Below are 25233 nucleotides of genomic sequence, written 5' to 3' on the forward strand. Positions count from 1 at the left end.
AAAGTCTTATTTGTGTTTTCTCCACTTTATTTTATAGTAGGATGATACATACTTTTTCTTTTACAGTGAATACATTAAGGTGTGGTATTGCCCCATTACACATCATCCAGACATGCATTCATATATTGCATGTTAACAATGAAAATATTGCAAAGAGACTTTCACTTTCTATTTTTTTGGTCAAAAAGCACTACAATTTTAGTTGTTTTTGCCCAACGTGGGGCTCGAACCCACGACCCTGAGATTAAGAGTCTCATGCTCTACCGACTGAGCTAGCCGGGCTCCTTTGGATGCCTATAGTTTTCTTCCCTATCCCTGCACTGCCGCTTTCCACAGATACGATGCTGTGTAATCATAGGCTCTGGTGGAGTTTGGAAAGAAAATACACATCAGCCAGAGGCAGAAATAGTCTAAGAAAGTATCAAACACAATTACCAGTCAATATCAGAACGCATTGAAGAATATCAGGAAATAGCCGATTAAACCTGTGTGGAAAAAAGTCTTATTTGTGTTTTCTCCACTTTATTTTATAGTAAGATGATACATACTTTTTCTTTTACAGTGAATACATTAAGGTGTGGTATTGCCCCATTACACATCATCCAGACATGCATTCATATATTGCATGTTAACAATGAAAATATTGCAAATATTGTAAAGAGACTTTCAATTTCTATTTTTTTGGTCAAAAAGCACTACAATTTTAGTTGTTTTCGCCCAACGTGGGGCTCGAACCCACGACCCTGAGATTAAGAGTCTCATGCACTACCGACTGAGCTAGCCGGGCTCCTTTGGATGCCTATAGTTTACTTCCCTATCCCTGCACTGCCGTTTTCCACAGATAGGATGTATTTTTTTGGTCAAAAAGCACTACAATTTTAGTTGTTTTCGCCCAACGTGGGGCTCGAACCCACGACCCTGAGATTAAGAGTCTCATGCTCTACCGACTGAGCTAACCGGGCTCCTTTGGATGCCTATAGTTTTCTTCCCTATCCCTGCACTGCCGTTTTCCACAGATAGGATGCTGTGTAATCATAGGCTCTGGTGGAGTTTGGAAAGAAAATACACATCAGCCAGAGGCAGAAATAGTCTAAGAAAGTATCAAACACAATTACCAGTCAATATCAGAACGCATTGAAGAATATCAGGAAATAGCCGATTAAACCTGTGTGGAAAAAAGTCTTATTTGTGTTTTCTCCACTTTATTTTATAGTAAGATGATACATACTTTTTCTTTTACAGTGAATACATTAAGGTGTGGTATTGCCCCATTACACATCATCCAGACATGCATTCATATATTGCATGTTAACAATGAAAATATTGCAAATATTGTAAAGAGACTTTCAATTTCTATTTTTTTGGTCAAAAAGCACTAAAATTTTAGTTGTTTTCGCCCAACGTGGGGCTCGAACCCACGACCCTGAGATTAAGAGTCTCATGCTCTACCGACTGAGCTAGCCGGGCTCCTTTGGATGCCTATAGTTTTCTTCCCTATCCCTGCACTGCCGCTTTCCACAGATAGGATGCTGTGTAATCATAGGCTCTGGTGGAGTTTGGAAAGAAAATACACATCAGCCAGAGGCAGAAATAGTCTAAGAAAGTATCAAACACAATTACCAGTCAATATCAGAACGCATTAAAGAATATCAGGAAATAGCCGATTAAACCTGTGTGGAAAAAAGTCTTATTTGTGTTTTCTCCACTTTATTTTATAGTAAGATGATACATACTTTTTCTTTTACAGTGAATACATTAAGGTGTGGTATTGCCCCATTACACATCATCCAGACATGCATTCATATATTGCATGTTAACAATCAAAATATTGCATATATTGTAAAGAGACTTTCAATTTCTATTTTTTTGGTCAAAAAACACTAAAATTTTAGTTGTTTTCGCCCAACGTGGGGCTCGAACCCACGACCCTGAGATTAAGAGTCTCATGCGCTACGTACTGAGCTAGCCGGGCTCCTTTGGATGCCTATAGTTTTCTTCCCTATCCCTGCACTGCCGTTTTCCACAGACAGGATGTATTTTTTTGGTCAAAAAGCACTACAATTTTAGTTGTTTTCGCCCAACGTGGGGCTCGAACCCACGACCCTGAGATTAAGAGTCTCATGCTCTACGTACTGAGCTAGCCGGGCTCTTTTGGATGCCTATAGTTTTCTTCCCTATCCCTGCACTGCCGTTTTCCACAGATAGGATGTATTTTTTTGGTCAAAAAGCACTACAATTTTAGTTGTTTTCGCCCAACATGGGGCTCGAACCCACGACCCTGTGATTAAGAGTCTCATGCTCTACCGACTGAGCTAGCCAGGCTCCTTTGGATGCCTTTAGTTTTCTTCCCTATCCCTGCACTGCCGCTTTCCACAGATAGGATGCTGTGTAATCATAGGCTCTGGTGGAGTTTGGAAAGAAAATACACATCAGCCAGAGGCAGAAATAGTCTAAGAAAGTATCAAACACAATTACCAGTCAATATCAGAACGCATTGAAGAATATCAGGAAATAGCCGATTAAACATGTGTGGAAAAAAGTCTTATTTGTGTTTTCTCCACTTTATTTTATAGTAGGATGATACATACTTTTTCTTTTACAGTGAATACATTAAGGTGTGGTATTGCCCCATTACACATCATCCAGACATGCATTCATATATTGCATGTTAACAATGAAAATATTGCAAATATTGTAAAGAGACTTTCAATTTCTATTTTTTTGGTCAAAAAGCACTAAAATTTTACTTGTTTTCGCCCAACGTTTTGTTCCCTATCCCTGCACTGCCGCTTTCCACAGATAGGATGTATTTTTTTGGTCAAAAAGCACTACAATTTTAGTTGTTTTCGTCCAACGTGGGCTCGAACCCACGACCCTGAGATTAAGAGTCGCACGCGCTACCGACTGAGCTAGCCGGGCTCCTTTGGATGCCTCTAGTTTTCTTCCCTATCCCTGCACTGCCGTTTTCCACAGATAGGATGCTGAGTAATCATAGGCTCTGGTGGAGTTTGGAAAGAAAATACACATCAGCCAGAGGCAGAAATAGTCTAAGAAAGTATCAAACACAATTACCAGTCAATATCAGAACGCATTGAAGAATATCAGGAAATAGCCGATTAAACCTGTGTGGAAAAAAGTCTTATTTGTGTTTTCTCCACTTTATTTTATAGTAGGATGATACATACTTTTTCTTTTACAGTGAATACATTAAGGTGTGGTATTGCCCCATTACACATCATCCAGACATGCATTCATATATTGCATGTTAACAATCAAAATATTGCAAATATTGTAAAGAGACTTTCAATTTCTATTTTTTTGGTCAAAAAGCACTAAAATTTTAGCTGTTTTCGCCCAACGTGGGGCTCGAACCCACGACCCTGAGATTAAGAGTCTCATGCTCTACCGACTGAGCTAGTCGGACTCCTTTGGATGCCTATAGTTTTCTTCCCTATCCCTGCACTGCCGTTTTCCACAGATAGGATGCTGTGTAATCATAGGCTCTGGTGGAGTTTGGAAAGAAAATACACATCAGCCAGAGGCAGAAATAGTCTAAGAAAGTATCAAACACAATTACCAGTCAATATCAGAACGCATTGAAGAATATCAGGAAATAGCCGATTAAACCTGTGTGGAAAAAAGTCTTATTTGTGTTTTCTCCACTTTATTTTATAGTAGGATGATACATACTTTTTCTTTTACAGTGAATACATTAAGGTGTGGTATTGCCCCATTACACATCATCCAGACATGCATTCATATATTGCATGTTAACAATGAAAATATTGCAAAGAGACTTTCACTTTCTATTTTTTTGGTCAAAAAGCACTACAATTTTAGTTGTTTTTGCCCAACGTGGGGCTCGAACCCACGACCCTGAGATTAAGAGTCTCATGCTCTACCGACTGAGCTAGCCGGGCTCCTTTGGATGCCTATAGTTTTCTTCCCTATCCCTGCACTGCCGCTTTCCACAGATACGATGCTGTGTAATCATAGGCTCTGGTGGAGTTTGGAAAGAAAATACACATCAGCCAGAGGCAGAAATAGTCTAAGAAAGTATCAAACACAATTACCAGTCAATATCAGAACGCATTGAAGAATATCAGGAAATAGCCGATTAAACCTGTGTGGAAAAAAGTCTTATTTGTGTTTTCTCCACTTTATTTTATAGTAGGATGATACATACTTTTTCTTTTACAGTGAATACATTAAGGTGTGGTATTGCCCCATTACACATCATCCAGACATGCATTCATATATTGCATGTTAACAATGAAAATATTGCAAAGAGACTTTCACTTTCTATTTTTTTGGTCAAAAAGCACTACAATTTTAGTTGTTTTCGCCCAACGTGGGGCTCGAACCCACGACCCTGAGATTAAGAGTCTCATGCTCTACGTACTGAGCTAGCCGGGCTCTTTTGGATGCCTATAGTTTTCTTCCCTATCCCTGCACTGCCGTTTTCCACAGATAGGATGTATTTTTTTGGTCAAAAAGCACTACAATTTTAGTTGTTTTCGCCCAACATGGGGCTCGAACCCACGACCCTGTGATTAAGAGTCTCATGCTCTACCGACTGAGCTAGCCAGGCTCCTTTGGATGCCTTTAGTTTTCTTCCCTATCCCTGCACTGCCGCTTTCCACAGATAGGATGCTGTGTAATCATAGGCTCTGGTGGAGTTTGGAAAGAAAATACACATCAGCCAGAGGCAGAAATAGTCTAAGAAAGTATCAAACACAATTACCAGTCAATATCAGAACGCATTGAAGAATATCAGGAAATAGCCGATTAAACATGTGTGGAAAAAAGTCTTATTTGTGTTTTCTCCACTTTATTTTATAGTAAGATGATACATACTTTTTCTTTTACAGTGAATACATTAAGGTGTGGTATTGCCCCATTACACATCATCCAGACATGCATTCATATATTGCATGTTAACAATCAAAATATTGCATATATTGTAAAGAGACTTTCAATTTCTATTTTTTTGGTCAAAAAACACTAAAATTTTAGTTGTTTTCGCCCAACGTGGGGCTCGAACCCACGACCCTGAGATTAAGAGTCTCATGCACTACGTACTGAGCTAGCCGGGCTCCTTTGGATGCCTATAGTTTTCTTCCCTATCCCTGCACTGCCGTTTTCCACAGACAGGATGTATTTTTTTGTTCAAAAAGCACTACAATTTTAGTTGTTTTCGCCCAACGTGGGTCTCGAACCCACGACCCTGAGATTAAGAGTCTCATGCTCTACGTACTGAGCTAGCCGGGCTCCTTTGGATGCCTATAGTTTTCTTCCCTATCCCTGCACTGCCGTTTTCCACAGATAGGATGTATTTTTTTGGTCAAAAAGCACTACAATTTTAGTTGTTTTCACCCAACGTGGGGCTCGAACCCACGACCCTGAGATTAAGAGTCTCATGCTCTACCGACTGAGCTCGCCGGGCTCCTTTGGATACCTATAGCTTTCTTCCCTATCCCTGCACTGCCGTTTTCCACAGATAGGATGCTGTGTAATCATAGGCTCTGGTGGAGTTTGGAAAGAAAATACACATCAGCCAGAGGCAGAAATAGTCTACGAAAGTATCAAACACAATTACCAGTCAATATCAGAACGCATTGAAGAATATCAGGAAATAGCTGATTAAACCTGTGTGGAAAAAAGTCTTATTTGTGTTTTCTCCACTTTATTTTATAGTAGGATGATACATACTTTTTCTTTTACAGTGAATACATTAAGGTGTGGTATTGCCCCATTACACATCATCCAGACATGCATTCATATATTGCATGTTAACAATGAAAATATTGCAAATATTGTAAAGAGACTTTCAATTTCTATTTTTTTGGTCAAAAAGCACTAAAATTTTACTTGTTTTCGCCCAACGTTTTGTTCCCTATCCCTGCACTGCCGCTTTCCACAGATAGGATGTATTTTTTTGGTCAAAAAGCACTACAATTTTAGTTGTTTTCGTCCAACGTGGGCTCGAACCCACGACCCTGAGATTAAGAGTCGCACGCGCTACCGACTGAGCTAGCCGGGCTCCTTTGGATGCCTCTAGTTTTCTTCCCTATCCCTGCACTGCCGTTTTCCACAGATAGGATGCTGAGTAATCATAGGCTCTGGTGGAGTTTGGAAAGAAAATACACATCAGCCAGAGGCAGAAATAGTCTAAGAAAGTATCAAACACAATTACCAGTCAATATCAGAACGCATTGAAGAATATCAGGAAATAGCCGATTAAACCTGTGTGGAAAAAAGTCTTATTTGTGTTTTCTCCACTTTATTTTATAGTAGGATGATACATACTTTTTCTTTTACAGTGAATACATTAAGGTGTGGTATTGCCCCATTACACATCATCCAGACATGCATTCATATATTGCATGTTAACAATCAAAATATTGCAAATATTGTAAAGAGACTTTCAATTTCTATTTTTTTGGTCAAAAAGCACTAAAATTTTAGCTGTTTTCGCCCAACGTGGGGCTCGAACCCACGACCCTGAGATTAAGAGTCTCATGCTCTACCGACTGAGCTAGTCGGACTCCTTTGGATGCCTATAGTTTTCTTCCCTATCCCTGCACTGCCGTTTTCCACAGATAGGATGCTGTGTAATCATAGGCTCTGGTGGAGTTTGGAAAGAAAATACACATCAGCCAGAGGCAGAAATAGTCTAAGAAAGTATCAAACACAATTACCAGTCAATATCAGAACGCATTGAAGAATATCAGGAAATAGCCGATTAAACCTGTGTGGAAAAAAGTCTTATTTGTGTTTTCTCCACTTTATTTTATAGTAGGATGATACATACTTTTTCTTTTACAGTGAATACATTAAGGTGTGGTATTGCCCCATTACACATCATCCAGACATGCATTCATATATTGCATGTTAACAATGAAAATATTGCAAAGAGACTTTCACTTTCTATTTTTTTGGTCAAAAAGCACTACAATTTTAGTTGTTTTTGCCCAACGTGGGGCTCGAACCCACGACCCTGAGATTAAGAGTCTCATGCTCTACCGACTGAGCTAGCCGGGCTCCTTTGGATGCCTATAGTTTTCTTCCCTATCCCTGCACTGCCGCTTTCCACAGATAGGATGCTGTGTAATCATAGGCTCTGGTGGAGTTTGGAAAGAAAATACACATCAGCCAGAGGCAGAAATAGTCTAAGAAAGTATCAAACACAATTACCAGTCAATATCAGAACGCATTGAAGAATATCAGGAAATAGCCGATTAAACCTGTGTGGAAAAAAGTCTTATTTGTGTTTTCTCCACTTTATTTTATAGTAGGATGATACATACTTTTTCTTTTACAGTGAATACATTAAGGTGTGGTATTGCCCCATTACACATCATCCAGACATGCATTCATATATTGCATGTTAACAATGAAAATATTGCAAAGAGACTTTCACTTTCTATTTTTTTGGTCAAAAAGCACTACAATTTTAGTTGTTTTCGCCCAACGTGGGGCTCGAACCCACGACCCTGAGATTAAGAGTCTCATGCTCTACGTACTGAGCTAGCCGGGCTCTTTTGGATGCCTATAGTTTTCTTCCCTATCCCTGCACTGCCGTTTTCCACAGATAGGATGTATTTTTTTGGTCAAAAAGCACTACAATTTTAGTTGTTTTCGCCCAACATGGGGCTCGAACCCACGACCCTGTGATTAAGAGTCTCATGCTCTACCGACTGAGCTAGCCAGGCTCCTTTGGATGCCTTTAGTTTTCTTCCCTATCCCTGCACTGCCGCTTTCCACAGATAGGATGCTGTGTAATCATAGGCTCTGGTGGAGTTTGGAAAGAAAATACACATCAGCCAGAGGCAGAAATAGTCTAAGAAAGTATCAAACACAATTACCAGTCAATATCAGAACGCATTGAAGAATATCAGGAAATAGCCGATTAAACATGTGTGGAAAAAAGTCTTATTTGTGTTTTCTCCACTTTATTTTATAGTAGGATGATACATACTTTTTCTTTTACAGTGAATACATTAAGGTGTGGTATTGCCCCATTACACATCATCCAGACATGCATTCATATATTGCATGTTAACAATGAAAATATTGCAAATATTGTAAAGAGACTTTCAATTTCTATTTTTTTGGTCAAAAAGCACTAAAATTTTACTTGTTTTCGCCCAACGTTTTGTTCCCTATCCCTGCACTGCCGCTTTCCACAGATAGGATGTATTTTTTTGGTCAAAAAGCACTACAATTTTAGTTGTTTTCGTCCAACGTGGGCTCGAACCCACGACCCTGAGATTAAGAGTCGCACGCGCTACCGACTGAGCTAGCCGGGCTCCTTTGGATGCCTCTAGTTTTCTTCCCTATCCCTGCACTGCCGTTTTCCACAGATAGGATGCTGAGTAATCATAGGCTCTGGTGGAGTTTGGAAAGAAAATACACATCAGCCAGAGGCAGAAATAGTCTAAGAAAGTATCAAACACAATTACCAGTCAATATCAGAACGCATTGAAGAATATCAGGAAATAGCCGATTAAACCTGTGTGGAAAAAAGTCTTATTTGTGTTTTCTCCACTTTATTTTATAGTAAGATGATACATACTTTTTCTTTTACAGTGAATACATTAAGGTGTGGTATTGCCCCATTACACATCATCCAGACATGCATTCATATATTGCATGTTAACAATCAAAATATTGCAAATATTGTAAAGAGACTTTCAATTTCTATTTTTTTGGTCAAAAAGCACTAAAATTTTAGCTGTTTTCGCCCAACGTGGGGCTCGAACCCACGACCCTGAGATTAAGAGTCTCATGCTCTACCGACTGAGCTAGCCGGGCTCCTTTGGACGCCTATAGTTTTCTTCCCTATCCCTGCACTGCCGCTTTCCACAGATAGGATGCTGTGTAATCATAGGCTCTGGTGGAGTTTGGAAAGAAAATACACATCAGCCAGAGGCAGAAATAGTCTAAGAAAGTATCAAACACAATTACCAGTCAATATCAGAACGCATTGAAGAATATCAGGAAATAGCCGATTAAACATGTGTGGAAAAAAGTCTTATTTGTGTTTTCTCCACTTTATTTTATAGTAAGATGATACATACTTTTTCTTTTACAGTGAATACATTAAGGTGTGGTATTGCCCCATTACACATCATCCAGACATGCATTCATATATTGCATGTTAACAATGAAAATATTGCAAATATTGTAAAGAGACTTTCAATTTCTATTTTTTTGGTCAAAAAGCACTAAAATTTTAGTTGTTTTCGCCCAACGTGGGGCTCAAACCCACGACCCTGAGATTAAGAGTCTCATGCTCTTCCGACCGAGCTAGCCGGGCTCATTTGGATGCCTATAGTTTTCTTCCCTATCCCTGCACTGCTGTTTTCCACAGATAGGATGTATTTTTTTGGTCAAAAAGTCCTACAATTTTAGTTGTTTTCGCCCAACATGGGGCTCGAACCCACAACCCTGAGATTAAGAGTCTCATGCTCTACCGACTGAGCTCGCTGGGCTCCTTTGGATACCTATAGTTTTCTTCCCTATCCCTGCACTGCCGTTTTCCACAGATAGGATGCTGTGTAATCATAGGCTCTGGTGGAGTTTGGAAAGAAAATACACATCAGCCAGAGGCAGAAATAGTCTAAGAAAGTATCAAACACAATTACCAGTCAATATCAGAACGCATTGAAGAATATCAGGAAATAGCCGATTAAACCTGTGTGGAAAAAAGTCTTATTTGTGTTTTCTCCACTTTATTTTATAGTAAGATGATACATACTTTTTCTTTTACAGTGAATACATTAAGGTGTGGTATTGCCCCATTACACATCATCCAGACATGCATTCATATATTGCATGTTAACAATCAAAATATTGCAAATATTGTAAAGAGACTTTCAATTTCTATTTTTTTGGTCAAAAAGCACTAAAATTTTAGTTGTTTTCGCCCAACGTGGGGTTCGCACCCACGACCCTGAGATTAAGAGTCTCATGCTCTACCGACTGAGCTAGCCGGGCTCCTTTGGATGTCTATAGTTTTCTTCCCTATCCCTGCACTGCCGCTTTCCACAGATAGGATGCTGTGTAATCATAGGCTCTGGTGGAGTTTGGAAAGAAAATACACATCAGCCAGAGGCAGAAATAGTCTAAGAAAGTATCAAACACAATTACCAGTCAATATCAGAACGCATTGAAGAATATCAGGAAATAGCCGATTAAACCTGTGTGGAAAAAAGTATTATTTGTGTTTTCTCCACTTTATTTTATAGTAAGATGATACATACTTTTTCTTTTACAGTGAATACATTAAGGTGTGGTATTGCCCCATTACACATCATCCAGACATGCATTCATATATTGCATGTTAACAATGAAAATATTGCAAATATTGTAAAGAGACTTTCAATTTCTATTTTTTTGGTCAAAAAGCACTAAAATTTTAGTTGTTTTCGCCCAACGTGGGGCTCAAACCCACGACCCTGAGATTAAGAGTCTCATGCTCTTCCGACCGAGCTAGCCGGGCTCCTTTGGATGCCTATAGTTTTCTTCCCTATCCCTGCACTGCTGTTTTCCACAGATAGGATGTATTTTTTTGGTCAAAAAGTCCTACAATTTTAGTTGTTTTCGCCCAACGTGGGGCTCGAACACACAACCCTGAGATTAAGAGTCTCATGCTCTACCGACTGAGCTCGCAGGGCTCCTTTGGATACCTATAGTTTTCTTCCCTATCCCTGCACTGCCGTTTTCCAGAGATAGGATGCTGTGTAATCATAGGCTCTGGTGGAGTTTGGAAAGAAAATACACATCAGCCAGAGGCAGAAATAGTCTAAGAAAGTATCAAACACAATTACCAGTCAATATCAGAACGCATTGAAGAATATCAGGAAAATAGCTGATTAAACCTGTGTGGAAAAAAGTCTTATTTGTGTTTTCTCCACTTTATTTTATAGTAAGATGATACATACTTTTTATTTTACAGTGAATACATTAAGGTGTGGTATTGCCCCATTACACATCATCCAGACATGCATTCATATATTGCATGTTAACAATCAAAATATTGCAAATATTGTAAAGAGACTTTCAATTTCTATTTTTTTGGTCAAAAAGCACTAAAATTTTAGTTGTTTTCGCCCAACGTGGGGTTCTCACCCACGACCCTGAGATTAAGAGTCTCATGCTCTACCGACTGAGCTAGCCAGGCTCCTTTGGATGTCTATAGTTTTCTTCCCTATCCCTGCACTGCCGCTTTCCACAGATAGGATGCTGTGTAATCATAGGCTCTGGTGGAGTTTGGAAAGAAAATACACATCAGCCAGAGGCAGAAATAGTCTAAGAAAGTATCAAACACAATTACCAGTCAATATCAGAACGCATTGAAGAATATCAGGAAATAGCCGATTAAACCTGTGTGGAAAAAAGTCTTATTTGTGTTTTCTCCACTTTATTTTATAGTAAGATGATACATACTTTTTCTTTTACAGTGAATACATTAAGGTGTGGTATTGCCCCATTACACATCATCCAGACATGCATTCATATATTGCATGTTAACAATCAAAATATTGCAAATATTGTAAAGAGACTTTCAATTTCTATTTTTTTGGTCAAAAAGCACTAAAATTTTAGTTGTTTTCGCCCAACGTGGGGTTCGCACCCACGACCCTGAGATTAAGAGTCTCATGCTCTACCGACTGAGCTAGCCGGGCTCCTTTGGATGTCTATAGTTTTCTTCCCTATCCCTGTACTGCCGCTTTCCACAGATAGGATGCTGTGTAATCATAGGCTCTGGTGGAGTTTGGAAAGAAAATACACATCAGCCAGAGGCAGAAATAGTCTTAGAAAGTATCAAACACAATTACCAGTCAATATCAGAACGCATTGAAGAATATCAGGAAAAAGCCGATTAAACCTGTGTGGAAAAAAGTATTATTTGTGTTTTCTCCACTTTATTTTATAGTAAGATGATACATACTTTTTCTTTTACAGTGAATACATTAAGGTGTGGTATTGCCCCATTACACATCATCCAGACATGCATTCATATATTGCATGTTAACAATCAAAATATTGCAAATATTGTAAATAGACTTTCAATTTCAATTTTTTTGGTCAAAAAGCACTAAAATTTTAGTTGTTTTCGCCCAACGTGGGGCTTGAACCCACGACCCTGAGATTGAGAGTCTCATGCTCTACCGACTGAGCTAGCCGGGCTCCTTTGGATACCTATAGTTTTCTTCCCTATCCCTGCACTGCCGTTTTCCACAGATAGGATGTATTTTTTTGGTCAAAAAGCACTACAATTTTAGTTGTTTTCGCCCAACGTGGGGCTCGAACCCACGACCCTGAGATTAAGAGTCTCATGCTCTACCGACTGAGCTAGCCGGGCTCCTTTTGATACCTATAATTTTCTTCCCTATCCCTGCACTGCCGTTTTCCACAGATAGGATGTATTTTTTTGGTCAAAAAGCACTAAAATATTAGTTGTTTTCGCCCAACGTGGGGCTCGAACCCACGACCCTGAGATTAAGAGTCTCATGCTCTACCGACTGAGCTAGCCGGGCTCCTTTGGATGCCTATAGTTTTCTTCCCTATCCCTGCACTGCCGCTTTCCACAGATAGGATGCTGTGTAATCATAGGCTCTGGTGGAGTTTGGAAAGAAAATACACATCAGCCAGAGGCAGAAATAGTCTAAGAAAGTATCAAACACAATTACCAGTCAATATCAGAACGCATTGAAGAATATCAGGAAATAGCCGATTAAACATGTGTGGAAAAAAGTCTTATTTGTGTTTTCTCCACTTTATTTTATAGTAAGATGATACATACTTTTTCTTTTACAGTGAATACATTAAGGTGTGGTATTGCCCCATTACACATCATCCAGACATGCATTCATATATTGTATGTTAACAATGAAAATATTGCAAATATTGTAAAGAGACTTTCAATTTCTATTTTTTCGGTCAAAAAGCACTAAAGTTTTAGTTGTTTTCGCCCAACGTGGGGCTCAAACCAATGACCCTGAGATTAAGAGTCTCATGCTCTACCGACTGAGCTAGCCGGGCTCCTTTGGATGCCTATAGTTTTCTTCCCTATCCCTGCACTGCCGTTTTCCACAGATAGGATGTATTTTTTTGGTCAAAAAGTCCTACAATTTTAGCTGTTTTTGCCCAACGTGGGGCTCGAACCCACAACCCTGAGATTAAGAGTCTCATCCTCTACCAACTGAGCTAGCCGGGCTCCTTTGGATACCTATAGTTTTCTTCCCTATCCCTGCACTGCCGTTTTCCACAGATAGGATGCTGTGTAATCATAGGCTCTGGTGGAGTTTGGAAAGAAAATACACATCAGCCAGAGGCAGAAATAGTCTAAGAAAGTATCAAACACAATTACCAGTCAATATCAGAACGCATTGAAGAATATCAGGAAATAGCTGATTAAACCTGTGTGGAAAAAAGTCTTATTTGTGTTTTCTCCACTTCATTTTATAGTAAGATGATACAAACTTTTTTCTTTTACAGTGAATACATTAAGGTGTGGTATTGCCCCATTACACATCATCCAGACATGCATTCATATATTGCATGTTAACAATCAAAATATTGCAAATATTGTAAAGAGACTTTCAATTTCTATTTTTTTGGTCAAAAAGCAATAAAATTTTAGTTGTTTTCGCCCAACGTGGGGCTCGCACCCACGACCCTGAGATTAAGAGTCTCATGCTCTACCGACTGAGCTAGCCGGGCTCCTTTGGATGCCTATAGTTTTCTTCTCTATCCCTGCACTGCCGTTTTCCACAGATAGGATGCTGTGTAATCATAGGCTCTGGTGGAGTTTGGAAAGAAAATACACATCAGCCAGAGGCAGAAATAGTCTAAGAAAGTATCAAACACAATTACCAGTCAATATCAGAACGCATTGAAGAATATCAGGAAATAGCCGATTAAACCTGTGTGGAAAAAGTCTTATTTGTGTTTTCTCCACTTTATTTTATAGTAAGATGATACATACTTTTTCTTTTACAGTGAATACATTAAGGTGTGGTATTGCCCCATTACAAATCATCCAGACATGCATTCATATATTGCATGTTAACAATCAAAATATTGCAAATATTGTAAAGAGACTTTCAATTTCTATTTTTTTGGTCAAAAAGCACTAAAACTTTAGTTGTTTTCGGCCAACGTGGGGTTCGCACCCACGACCCTGAGATTAAGAGTCTCATGGTCTACCGACTGAGCTAGCCGGGCTCCTTTGGATTCCTATAGTTTTCTTCCCTATCCCTGCACTGCCGCTTTCCACAGATAGGATGCTGTGTAATCATAGGCTCTGGTGGAGTTTGGAAAGAAAATACACATCAGCCAGAGGCAGAAATAGTCTAAGAAAGTATCAAACACAATTACCAGTCAATATCAGAACGCATTGAAGAATATCAGGAAATAGCCGATTAAACATGTGTGGAAAAAAGTCTTATTTGTGTTTTCTCCACTTTATTTTATAGTAAGATGATACATACTTTTTCTTTTACAGTGAATACATTAAGGTATGGTATTGCCCCATTACACATCATCCAGACATGCATTCATATATTGCATGTTAACAATGAAAATATTGCAAAGAGACTTTCAATTTCTATTTTTTTGGTCAAAAAGCACTAAAATTTTAGTTGCTTTCGCCCAACGCGGGCCTCGAACCCACGACCCTGAAATGAAGAGTCTCATGCTCTACCGACTGAGCTAGCCAGGTTCCTTTGGATGCCTATAGTTTTCTTCCCTATCCCTGCACTGCCGCTTTCCACAGATAGGATGCTGTGTAATCATAGGCTCTGGTGGAGTTTGGAAAGAAAATACACATCAGCCAGAGGCAGAAATAGTCTAAGAAAGTATCAAACACAATTACCAGTCAATATCAGAACGCATTGAAGAATATCAGGAAATAGCCGATTAAACATGTGTGGAAAAAAGTCTTATTTGTGTTTTCTCCACTTTATTTTATAGTAAGATGATACATACTTTTTCTTTTACAGTGAATACATTAAGGTGTGGTATTGCCCCATTACACATCATCCAGACATGCATTCATATATTGTATGTTAACAATGAAAATATTGCAAATATTGTAAAGAGACTTTCAATTTCTATTTTTTCGGTCAAAAAGCACTAAAGTTTTAGTTGTTTTCGCCCAACGTGGGGCTCAAACCCACGACCCTGAGATTAAGAGTCTCATGCTCTACCGACTGAGCTAGCCGGGCTCCTTTGGATGCCTATAGTTTTCTTCCCTATCCCTGCACTGCCGTTTTCCACAGATAGGATGTATTTTTTTGGTCAAAAAGTCCTACAATTTTAGTTGTTTTTGCCCAACGTGGGGCTCGAACCCACAACCCTGAGATTAAGAGTCTCATCCTCTACCGACTGAGCTAGCCGGGCTCCTTTGGATACCTATAGTTTTCTTCCCTATCCCTGCACTGCCGTTTTCCACAGATAGGATGCTGTGTAATCATAGGCTCTGGTGGAGTTTGGAAAGAAAATACACATCAGCCAGAGGCAGAAATAGTCTAAGAAAGTATCAAACACAATTACCAGTCAATATCAGAACGCATTGAAGAATATCAGGAAATAGCTGATTAAACCTGTGTGGAAAAAAGTCTTATTTGTGTTTTCTCCACTTCATTTTATAGTAAGATGATACATACATTTTCTTTTACAGTGAATACATTAAGGTGTGGTATTGCCCCATTACACATCATCCAGACATGCATTCATATATTGCATGTTAACAATCAAAATATTGCAAATATTGTAAAGAGACTTTCAATTTCTATTTTTTTGGTCAAAAAGCAATAAAATTTTAGTTGTTTTCGCCCAACGTGGGGCTCGCACCCACGACCCTGAGATTAAGAGTCTCATGCTCTACCGACTGAGCTAGCCGGGCTCCTTTGGATTCCTATAGTTTTCTTCTCTATCCCTGCACTGCCGTTTTCCACAGATAGGATGCTGTGTAATCATAGGCTCTGGTGGAGTTTGGAAAGAAAATACACATCAGCCAGAGGCAGAAATAGTCTAAGAAAGTATCAAACACAATTACCAGTCAATATCAGAACGCATTGAAGAATATCAGGAAATAGCCGATTAAACCTGTGTGGAAAAAGTCTTATTTGTGTTTTCTCCACTTTATTTTATAGTAAGATGATACATACTTTTTCTTTTACAGTGAATACATTAAGGTGTGGTATTGCCCCATTACAAATCATCCAGACATGCATTCATATATTGCATGTTAACAATCAAAATATTGCAAATATTGTAAAGAGACTTTCAATTTCTATTTTTTTGGTCAAAAAGCACTAAAATTTTAGTTGTTTTCGCCCAACGTGGGGCTCGCACCCAGGACCCTGAGATTAAGAGTCTCATGCTCTACCGACTGAGCTAGCCAGGTTCCTTTGGATGCCTATAGTTTTCTTCCCTATCCCTGCACTGCCGCTTTCCACAGATAGGATGCTGTGTAATCATAGGCTCTGGTGGAGTTTGGAAAGAAAATACACATCAGCCAGAGGCAGAAATAGTCTAAGAAAGTATCAAACACAATTACCAGTCAATATCAGAACGCATTGAAGAATATCAGGAAATAGCCGATTAAACATGTGTGGAAAAAAGTCTTATTTGTGTTTTCTCCACTTTATTTTATAGTAAGATGATACATACTTTTTCTTTTACAGTGAATACATTAAGGTGTGGTATTGCCCCATTACACATCATCCAGACATGCATTCATATATTGTATGTTAACAATGAAAATATTGCAAATATTGTAAAGAGACTTTCAATTTCTATTTTTTCGGTCAAAAAGCACTAAAGTTTTAGTTGTTTTCGCCCAACGTGGGGCTCAAACCAATGACCCTGAGATTAAGAGTCTCATGCTCTACCGACTGAGCTAGCCGGGCTCCTTTGGATGCCTATAGTTTTCTTCCCTATCCCTGCACTGCCGTTTTCCACAGATAGGATGTATTTTTTTGGTCAAAAAGTCCTACAATTTTAGCTGTTTTTGCCCAACGTGGGGCTCGAACCCACAACCCTGAGATTAAGAGTCTCATCCTCTACCAACTGAGCTAGCCGGGCTCCTTTGGATACCTATAGTTTTCTTCCCTATCCCTGCACTGCCGTTTTCCACAGATAGGATGCTGTGTAATCATAGGCTCTGGTGGAGTTTGGAAAGAAAATACACATCAGCCAGAGGCAGAAATAGTCTAAGAAAGTATCAAACACAATTACCAGTCAATATCAGAACGCATTGAAGAATATCAGGAAATAGCTGATTAAACCTGTGTGGAAAAAAGTCTTATTTGTGTTTTCTCCACTTCATTTTATAGTAAGATGATACAAACTTTTTTCTTTTACAGTGAATACATTAAGGTGTGGTATTGCCCCATTACACATCATCCAGACATGCATTCATATATTGCATGTTAACAATCAAAATATTGCAAATATTGTAAAGAGACTTTCAATTTCTATTTTTTTGGTCAAAAAGCAATAAAATTTTAGTTGTTTTCGCCCAACGTGGGGCTCGCACCCACGACCCTGAGATTAAGAGTCTCATGCTCTACCGACTGAGCTAGCCGGGCTCCTTTGGATGCCTATAGTTTTCTTCTCTATCCCTGCACTGCCGTTTTCCACAGATAGGATGCTGTGTAATCATAGGCTCTGGTGGAGTTTGGAAAGAAAATACACATCAGCCAGAGGCAGAAATAGTCTAAGAAAGTATCAAACACAATTACCAGTCAATATCAGAACGCATTGAAGAATATCAGGAAATAGCCGATTAAACCTGTGTGGAAAAAGTCTTATTTGTGTTTTCTCCACTTTATTTTATAGTAAGATGATACATACTTTTTCTTTTACAGTGAATACATTAAGGTGTGGTATTGCCCCATTACAAATCATCCAGACATGCATTCATATATTGCATGTTAACAATCAAAATATTGCAAATATTGTAAAGAGACTTTCAATTTCTATTTTTTTGGTCAAAAAGCACTAAAACTTTAGTTGTTTTCGGCCAACGTGGGGTTCGCACCCACGACCCTGAGATTAAGAGTCTCATGGTCTACCGACTGAGCTAGCCGGGCTCCTTTGGATTCCTATAGTTTTCTTCCCTATCCCTGCACTGCCGCTTTCCACAGATAGGATGCTGTGTAATCATAGGCTCTGGTGGAGTTTGGAAAGAAAATACACATCAGCCAGAGGCAGAAATAGTCTAAGAAAGTATCAAACACAATTACCAGTCAATATCAGAACGCATTGAAGAATATCAGGAAATAGCCGATTAAACATGTGTGGAAAAAAGTCTTATTTGTGTTTTCTCCACTTTATTTTATAGTAAGATGATACATACTTTTTCTTTTACAGTGAATACATTAAGGTATGGTATTGCCCCATTACACATCATCCAGACATGCATTCATATATTGCATGTTAACAATGAAAATATTGCAAAGAGACTTTCAATTTCTATTTTTTTGGTCAAAAAGCACTAAAATTTTAGTTGCTTTCGCCCAACGCGGGCCTCGAACCCACGACCCTGAAATGAAGAGTCTCATGCTCTACCGACTGAGCTAGCCAGGTTCCTTTGGATGCCTATAGTTTTCTTCCCTATCCCTGCACTGCCGCTTTCCACAGATAGGATGCTGTGTAATCATAGGCTCTGGTGGAGTTTGGAAAGAAAATACACATCAGCCAGAGGCAGAAATAGTCTAAGAAAGTATCAAACACAATTACCAGTCAATATCAGAACGCATTGAAGAATATCAGGAAATAGCCGATTAAACATGTGTGGAAAAAAGTCTTATTTGTGTTTTCTCCACTTTATTTTATAGTAAGATGATACATACTTTTTCTTTTACAGTGAATACATTAAGGTGTGGTATTGCCCCATTACACATCATCCAGACATGCATTCATATATTGTATGTTAACAATGAAAATATTGCAAATATTGTAAAGAGACTTTCAATTTCTATTTTTTCGGTCAAAAAGCACTAAAGTTTTAGTTGTTTTCGCCCAACGTGGGGCTCAAACCCACGACCCTGAGATTAAGAGTCTCATGCTCTACCGACTGAGCTAGCCGGGCTCCTTTGGATGCCTATAGTTTTCTTCCCTATCCCTGCACTGCCGTTTTCCACAGATAGGATGTATTTTTTTGGTCAAAAAGTCCTACAATTTTAGTTGTTTTTGCCCAACGTGGGGCTCGAACCCACAACCCTGAGATTAAGAGTCTCATCCTCTACCGACTGAGCTAGCCGGGCTCCTTTGGATACCTATAGTTTTCTTCCCTATCCCTGCACTGCCGTTTTCCACAGATAGGATGCTGTGTAATCATAGGCTCTGGTGGAGTTTGGAAAGAAAATACACATCAGCCAGAGGCAGAAATAGTCTAAGAAAGTATCAAACACAATTACCAGTCAATATCAGAACGCATTGAAGAATATCAGGAAATAGCTGATTAAACCTGTGTGGAAAAAAGTCTTATTTGTGTTTTCTCCACTTCATTTTATAGTAAGATGATACATACATTTTCTTTTACAGTGAATACATTAAGGTGTGGTATTGCCCCATTACACATCATCCAGACATGCATTCATATATTGCATGTTAACAATCAAAATATTGCAAATATTGTAAAGAGACTTTCAATTTCTATTTTTTTGGTCAAAAAGCAATAAAATTTTAGTTGTTTTCGCCCAACGTGGGGCTCGCACCCACGACCCTGAGATTAAGAGTCTCATGCTCTACCGACTGAGCTAGCCGGGCTCCTTTGGATTCCTATAGTTTTCTTCTCTATCCCTGCACTGCCGTTTTCCACAGATAGGATGCTGTGTAATCATAGGCTCTGGTGGAGTTTGGAAAGAAAATACACATCAGCCAGAGGCAGAAATAGTCTAAGAAAGTATCAAACACAATTACCAGTCAATATCAGAACGCATTGAAGAATATCAGGAAATAGCCGATTAAACCTGTGTGGAAAAAGTCTTATTTGTGTTTTCTCCACTTTATTTTATAGTAAGATGATACATACTTTTTCTTTTACAGTGAATACATTAAGGTGTGGTATTGCCCCATTACAAATCATCCAGACATGCATTCATATATTGCATGTTAACAATCAAAATATTGCAAATATTGTAAAGAGACTTTCAATTTCTATTTTTTTGGTCAAAAAGCACTAAAATTTTAGTTGTTTTCGCCCAACGTGGGGCTCGCACCCAGGACCCTGAGATTAAGAGTCTCATGCTCTACCGACTGAGCTAGCCAGGTTCCTTTGGATGCCTATAGTTTTCTTCCCTATCCCTGCACTGCCGCTTTCCACAGATAGGATGCTGTGTAATCATAGGCTCTGGTGGAGTTTGGAAAGAAAATACACATCAGCCAGAGGCAGAAATAGTCTAAGAAAGTATCAAACACAATTACCAGTCAATATCAGAACGCATTGAAGAATATCAGGAAATAGCCGATTAAACCTGTGTGGAAAAAAGTCTTATTTGTGTTTTCTCCACTTTATTTTATAGTAAGATGATGCATACTTTTTCTTTTACAGTGAATACATTAAGGTATGGTATTGCCCCATTACACATCATCCAGACATGCATTCATATATTGCATGTTAACAATGAAAATATTGCAAAGAGACTTTCAATTTCTATTTTTTTGGTCAAAAAGCACTAAAATTTTAGTTGTTTTCGCCCACGACCCTGAAATGAAGAGTCTCATGCTCTACCGACTGAGCTAGCCGGGTTCCTTTGGATGCCTATAGTTTTCTTCCCTATCCCTGCACTGCCGCTTTCCACAGATAGGATGCTGTGTAATCATAGGCTCTGGTGGAGTTTGGAAAGAAAATACACATCAGCCAGAGGCAGAAATAGTCTAAGAAAGTATCAAACACAATTACCAGTCAATATCAGAACGCATTGAAGAATATCAGGAAATAGCCGATTAAACCTGTGCGGAAAAAAGTCTTATTTGTGTTTTCTCCACTTTATTTTATAGTAAGATGATACATACTTTTTCTTTTACAGTGAATACATTAAGGTGTGGTATTGCCCCATTACACATCATCCAGACATGCATTCATATATTGCATGTTAACAATGAAAATATTGCAAATATTGTAAAGAGACTTTCAATTTCTATTTTTTTGGTCAAAAAGCAATAAAATTTTAGTTGTTTTCGCCCAACGTGGGGCTCGCACCCACGACCCTGAGATTAAGAGTCTCATGCTCTACCGACTGAGCTAGCCAGGCTCCTTTGGATGCCTATAGTTTTCTTCTCTATCCCTGCACTGCCGTTTTCCACAGATAGGATGCTGTGTAATCATAGGCTCTGGTGGAGTTTGGAAAGAAAATACACATCAGCCAGAGGCAGAAATAGTCTAAGAAAGTATCAAACACAATTACCAGTCAATATCAGAACGCATTGAAGAATATCAGGAAATAGCCGATTAAACCTGTGTGGAAAAAAGTCTTATTTGTGTTTTCTCCACTTTATTTTATAGTAAGATGATACATACTTTTTCTTTTACAGTGAATACATTAAGGTGTGGTATTGCCCCATTACAAATCATCCAGACATGCATTCATATATTGCATGTTAACAATCAAAATATTGCAAATATTGTAAAGAGACTTTCAATTTCTATTTTTTTGGTCAAAAAGCACTAAAATTTTAGTTGTTTTCGCCCAACGTGGGGTTCGCACCCACGACCCTGAGATTAAGAGTCTCATGCTCTACCGACTGAGCTAGCCAGGCTCCTTTGGATGCCTATAGTTTTCTTCCCTATCCCTGCACTGCCGCTTTCCACAGATAGGATGCTGTGTAATCATAGGCTCTGGTGGAGTTTGGAAAGAAAATACACATCAGCCAGAGGCAGAAATAGTCTAAGAAAGTATCAAACACAATTACCAGTCAATATCAGAACGCATTGAAGAATATCAGGAAATAGCCGATTAAACCTGTGTGGAAAAAAGTCTTATTTGTGTTTTCTCCACTTTATTTTATAGTAAGATGATGCATACTTTTTCTTTTACAGTGAATACATTAAGTTATGGTATTGCCCCATTACACATCATCCAGACATGCATTCATATATTGCATGTTAACAATGAAAATATTGCAAATATTGTAAAGAGACTTTCAATTTCTATTTTTTTGGTCAAAAAGCACTAAAATTTTAGTTGTTTTCCCCAAACGTGGGGCTCGAACCCACGACCCTGAGATTAAGAGTCTCATGCTCTACCGACTGAGCTAGCCGGGCTCCTTTGGATACCTATAGTTTTCTTCCCTATCCCTGCACTGCCGTTTTCCACAGATAGGATGCTGTGTAATCATAGGCTCTGGTGGAGTTTGGAAAGAAAATACACATCAGCCAGAGGCAGAAATAGTCTAAGAAAGTATCAAACACAATTACCAGTCAATATCAGAACGCATTGAAGAATATCAGGAAATAGCCGATTAAACCTGTGTGGAAAAAAGTCTTATTTGTGTTTTCTCCACTTTATTTTATAGTAAGATGATACATACTTTTTCTTTTACAGTGAATACATTAAGGTGTGGTATTGCCCCATTACACATCATCCAGACATGCATTCATATATTGCATGTTAACAATGAAAATATTGCAAATATTGTAAAGAGACTTTCAATTTCTATTTTTTTGGTCAAAAAGCACGAAAATTTTAGTTGTTTTCGCCCAACGTTTTCTTCCCTATCCCTGCACTGCCGCTTTCCACAGATTGGATGTATTTTTTTGGTCAAAAAGCACTACAATTTTAGTTGTTTTCGCCCAACGTGGGGCTCGAACCCACGACCCTGAGATTAAGAGTCTCATGCTCTACCGACTGAGCTAGCCGGGCTCCTTTGAATGCCTATAGTTTTCTTCCCTATCCCTGCACTGCCGTTTTCCACAAATAGGATGCTGTGTAATCATAGGCTCTGGTGGAGTTTGGAAAGAAAATACACATCAGCCAGAGGCAGAAATAGTCTAAGAAAGTATCAAACACAATTACCAGTCAATATCAGAACGCATTGAAGAATATCAGGAAATAGCCGATTAAACCTGTGTGGAAAAAAGTCGTATTTGTGTTTTCTCCACTTTATTTTATAGTAAGATGATACATACTTTTTCTTTTACAGGGAATACATTAAGGTGTTGTATTGCCCCATTAGACATCATCCAGACATGCATTCATATATTGCATGTTAACAATCAAAATATTGCAAATATTGTAAAGAAACTTTCAATTTCTATTTTTTTGGTCAAAAAGCACTAAAATTTTAGTTGTTTTCACCCAACGTGGCGACCCTGAGATTAAGAGTCTCATGCTCTACCGACTGAGCTAGCCGGGCTCCTTTGGATGCCTATAGTTTTCTTCCTTATCCCTGCACTGCCGTTTTCCACAGATAGGATGCTGTGTAATCATAGGCTCTGGTGGAGTTTGGAAAGAAAATACACATCAGCCAGAGGCAGAAATAGTCTAAGAAAGTATCAAACACAATTACCAGTCAATATCAGAACGCATTGAAGAATATCAGGAAATAGCCGATTAAACCTGTGTGGAAAAAAGTCTTATTTGTGTTTTCTCCACTTTATTTTATAGTAAGATGATACATACTTTTTCTTTTACAGTGAATACATTAAGGTGTGGTATTGCCCCATTACACATCATCCAGACATGCATTCATATATTGCATGTTAACAATGAAAATATTGCAAATATTGTAAAGAGACTTTCAATTTCTATTTTTTTGGTCAAAAAGCACGAAAATTTTAGTTGTTTTCGCCCAACGTTTTCTTCCCTATCCCTGCACTGCCGCTTTCCACAGATAGGATGTATTTTTTTGGTCAAAAAGCACTACAATTTTAGTTGTTTTCGCCCAACGTGGGGCTCGAACCCACGACCCTGAGATTAAGAGTCTCATGCTCTACCGACTGAGCTAGCCGGGCTCCTTTGAATGCCTATAGTTTTCTTCCCTATCCCTGCACTGCCGTTTTCCACAAATAGGATGCTGTGTAATCATAGGCTCTGGTGGAGTTTGGAAAGAAAATACACATCAGCCAGAGGCAGAAATAGTCTAAGAAAGTATCAAACACAATTACCAGTCAATATCAGAACGCATTGAAGAATATCAGGAAATAGCCGATTAAACCTGTGTGGAAAAAAGTCGTATTTGTGTTTTCTCCACTTTATTTTATAGTAAGATGATACATACTTTTTCTTTTACAGTGAATACATTAAGGTGTTGTATTGCCCCATTAGACATCATCCAGACATGCATTCATATATTGCATGTTAACAATCAAAATATTGCAAATATTGTAAAGAAACTTTCAATTTCTATTTTTTTGGTCAAAAAGCACTAAAATATTAGTTGTTTTCACCCAACGTGGCGACCCTGAGATTAAGAGTCTCATGCTCTACCGACTGAGCTAGCCGGGCTCCTTTGGATGCCTATAGTTTTCTTCCCTATCCCTGCACTGCCGTTTTCCACAGATAGGATGTATTTTTTTGGTCAAAAAGCACTAAAATTTTAGTTGTTTTCGCCCAACGTGCGGCTCGAACCCACGACCCTGAGATTAAGAGTGTCATGCTCTACCGACTGAGCTAGCCGGGCTCCTTTGGATGCCTATAGTTTTCTTCCCTATCCCTGCACTGCCGCTTTCCACAGATAGGATGCTGTGTAATCATAGGCTCTGGTGGAGTTTGGAAAGAAAATACACATCAGCCAGAGGCAGAAATAGTCTAAGAAAGTATCAAACACAATTACCAGTCAATATCAGAACGCATTGAAGAATATCAGGAAATAGCCGATTAAACATGTGTGGAAAAAAGTCTTATTTGTGTTTTCTCCACTTTATTTTATAGTAAGATGATACATAATTTTTCTTTTACAATGAATACATTAAGGTGTGGTATTGCCCCATTACACATCATCCAGACATGCATTCATATATTGCATGTTAACAATGAAAATATTGCAAATATTGTAAATAGACTTTCAATTTCTATTTTTTTGGTCAAAAAGCACTAAAATTTTAGTTGTTTTCGCCCAACGTGGGGCTCAAACCCACGACCCTGAGATTAAGAGTCTCATGCTCTACCGACTGAGCTAGCCGGGCTCCTTTGGATGCCTATAGTTTTCTTCCCTATCCCTGCACTGCTGTTTTCCACAGATAGGATGCTGTGTAATCATAGGCTC

General features: G+C 38.8%; 10 non-coding genes across 10 annotated transcripts; all 10 read right to left on the reverse strand.

Annotated features, from left to right (window-relative positions):
* Positions 1-209: 209 nt before the first annotated feature.
* Positions 210-282, reverse strand: TRNAK-CUU (transfer RNA lysine (anticodon CUU)). Its single transcript has one exon. It is a non-coding gene; the product is annotated as a tRNA-Lys (tRNA).
* Positions 283-1394: 1112 nt separating this feature from the next.
* TRNAK-CUU (transfer RNA lysine (anticodon CUU)) lies at positions 1395-1467 on the reverse strand. Its single transcript has one exon. It is a non-coding gene; the product is annotated as a tRNA-Lys (tRNA).
* Positions 1468-3847: 2380 nt separating this feature from the next.
* TRNAK-CUU (transfer RNA lysine (anticodon CUU)) lies at positions 3848-3920 on the reverse strand. The gene has a single exon. It is a non-coding gene; the product is annotated as a tRNA-Lys (tRNA).
* Positions 3921-6971: 3051 nt separating this feature from the next.
* Positions 6972-7044, reverse strand: TRNAK-CUU (transfer RNA lysine (anticodon CUU)). The gene has a single exon. It is a non-coding gene; the product is annotated as a tRNA-Lys (tRNA).
* Positions 7045-8744: 1700 nt separating this feature from the next.
* Positions 8745-8817, reverse strand: TRNAK-CUU (transfer RNA lysine (anticodon CUU)). Its single transcript has one exon. It is a non-coding gene; the product is annotated as a tRNA-Lys (tRNA).
* Positions 8818-12125: 3308 nt separating this feature from the next.
* TRNAE-CUC (transfer RNA glutamic acid (anticodon CUC)) lies at positions 12126-12198 on the reverse strand. The gene has a single exon. It is a non-coding gene; the product is annotated as a tRNA-Glu (tRNA).
* A 102-nt stretch (positions 12199-12300) lies between these two features.
* On the reverse strand, positions 12301-12373 carry TRNAK-CUU (transfer RNA lysine (anticodon CUU)). The gene has a single exon. It is a non-coding gene; the product is annotated as a tRNA-Lys (tRNA).
* Positions 12374-12475: 102 nt separating this feature from the next.
* Positions 12476-12548, reverse strand: TRNAK-CUU (transfer RNA lysine (anticodon CUU)). The gene has a single exon. It is a non-coding gene; the product is annotated as a tRNA-Lys (tRNA).
* A 10268-nt stretch (positions 12549-22816) lies between these two features.
* On the reverse strand, positions 22817-22889 carry TRNAK-CUU (transfer RNA lysine (anticodon CUU)). Its single transcript has one exon. It is a non-coding gene; the product is annotated as a tRNA-Lys (tRNA).
* A 1018-nt stretch (positions 22890-23907) lies between these two features.
* On the reverse strand, positions 23908-23980 carry TRNAK-CUU (transfer RNA lysine (anticodon CUU)). Its single transcript has one exon. It is a non-coding gene; the product is annotated as a tRNA-Lys (tRNA).
* Positions 23981-25233: the final 1253 nt, after the last annotated feature.

The sequence above is a fragment of the Ambystoma mexicanum genome, chromosome 4q, assembly GCF_040938575.1.
Source record: "Ambystoma mexicanum isolate Mex_15411 chromosome 4q, UKY_AmexF1_1, whole genome shotgun sequence".
NCBI lineage: Eukaryota > Metazoa > Chordata > Amphibia > Caudata > Ambystomatidae > Ambystoma > Ambystoma mexicanum.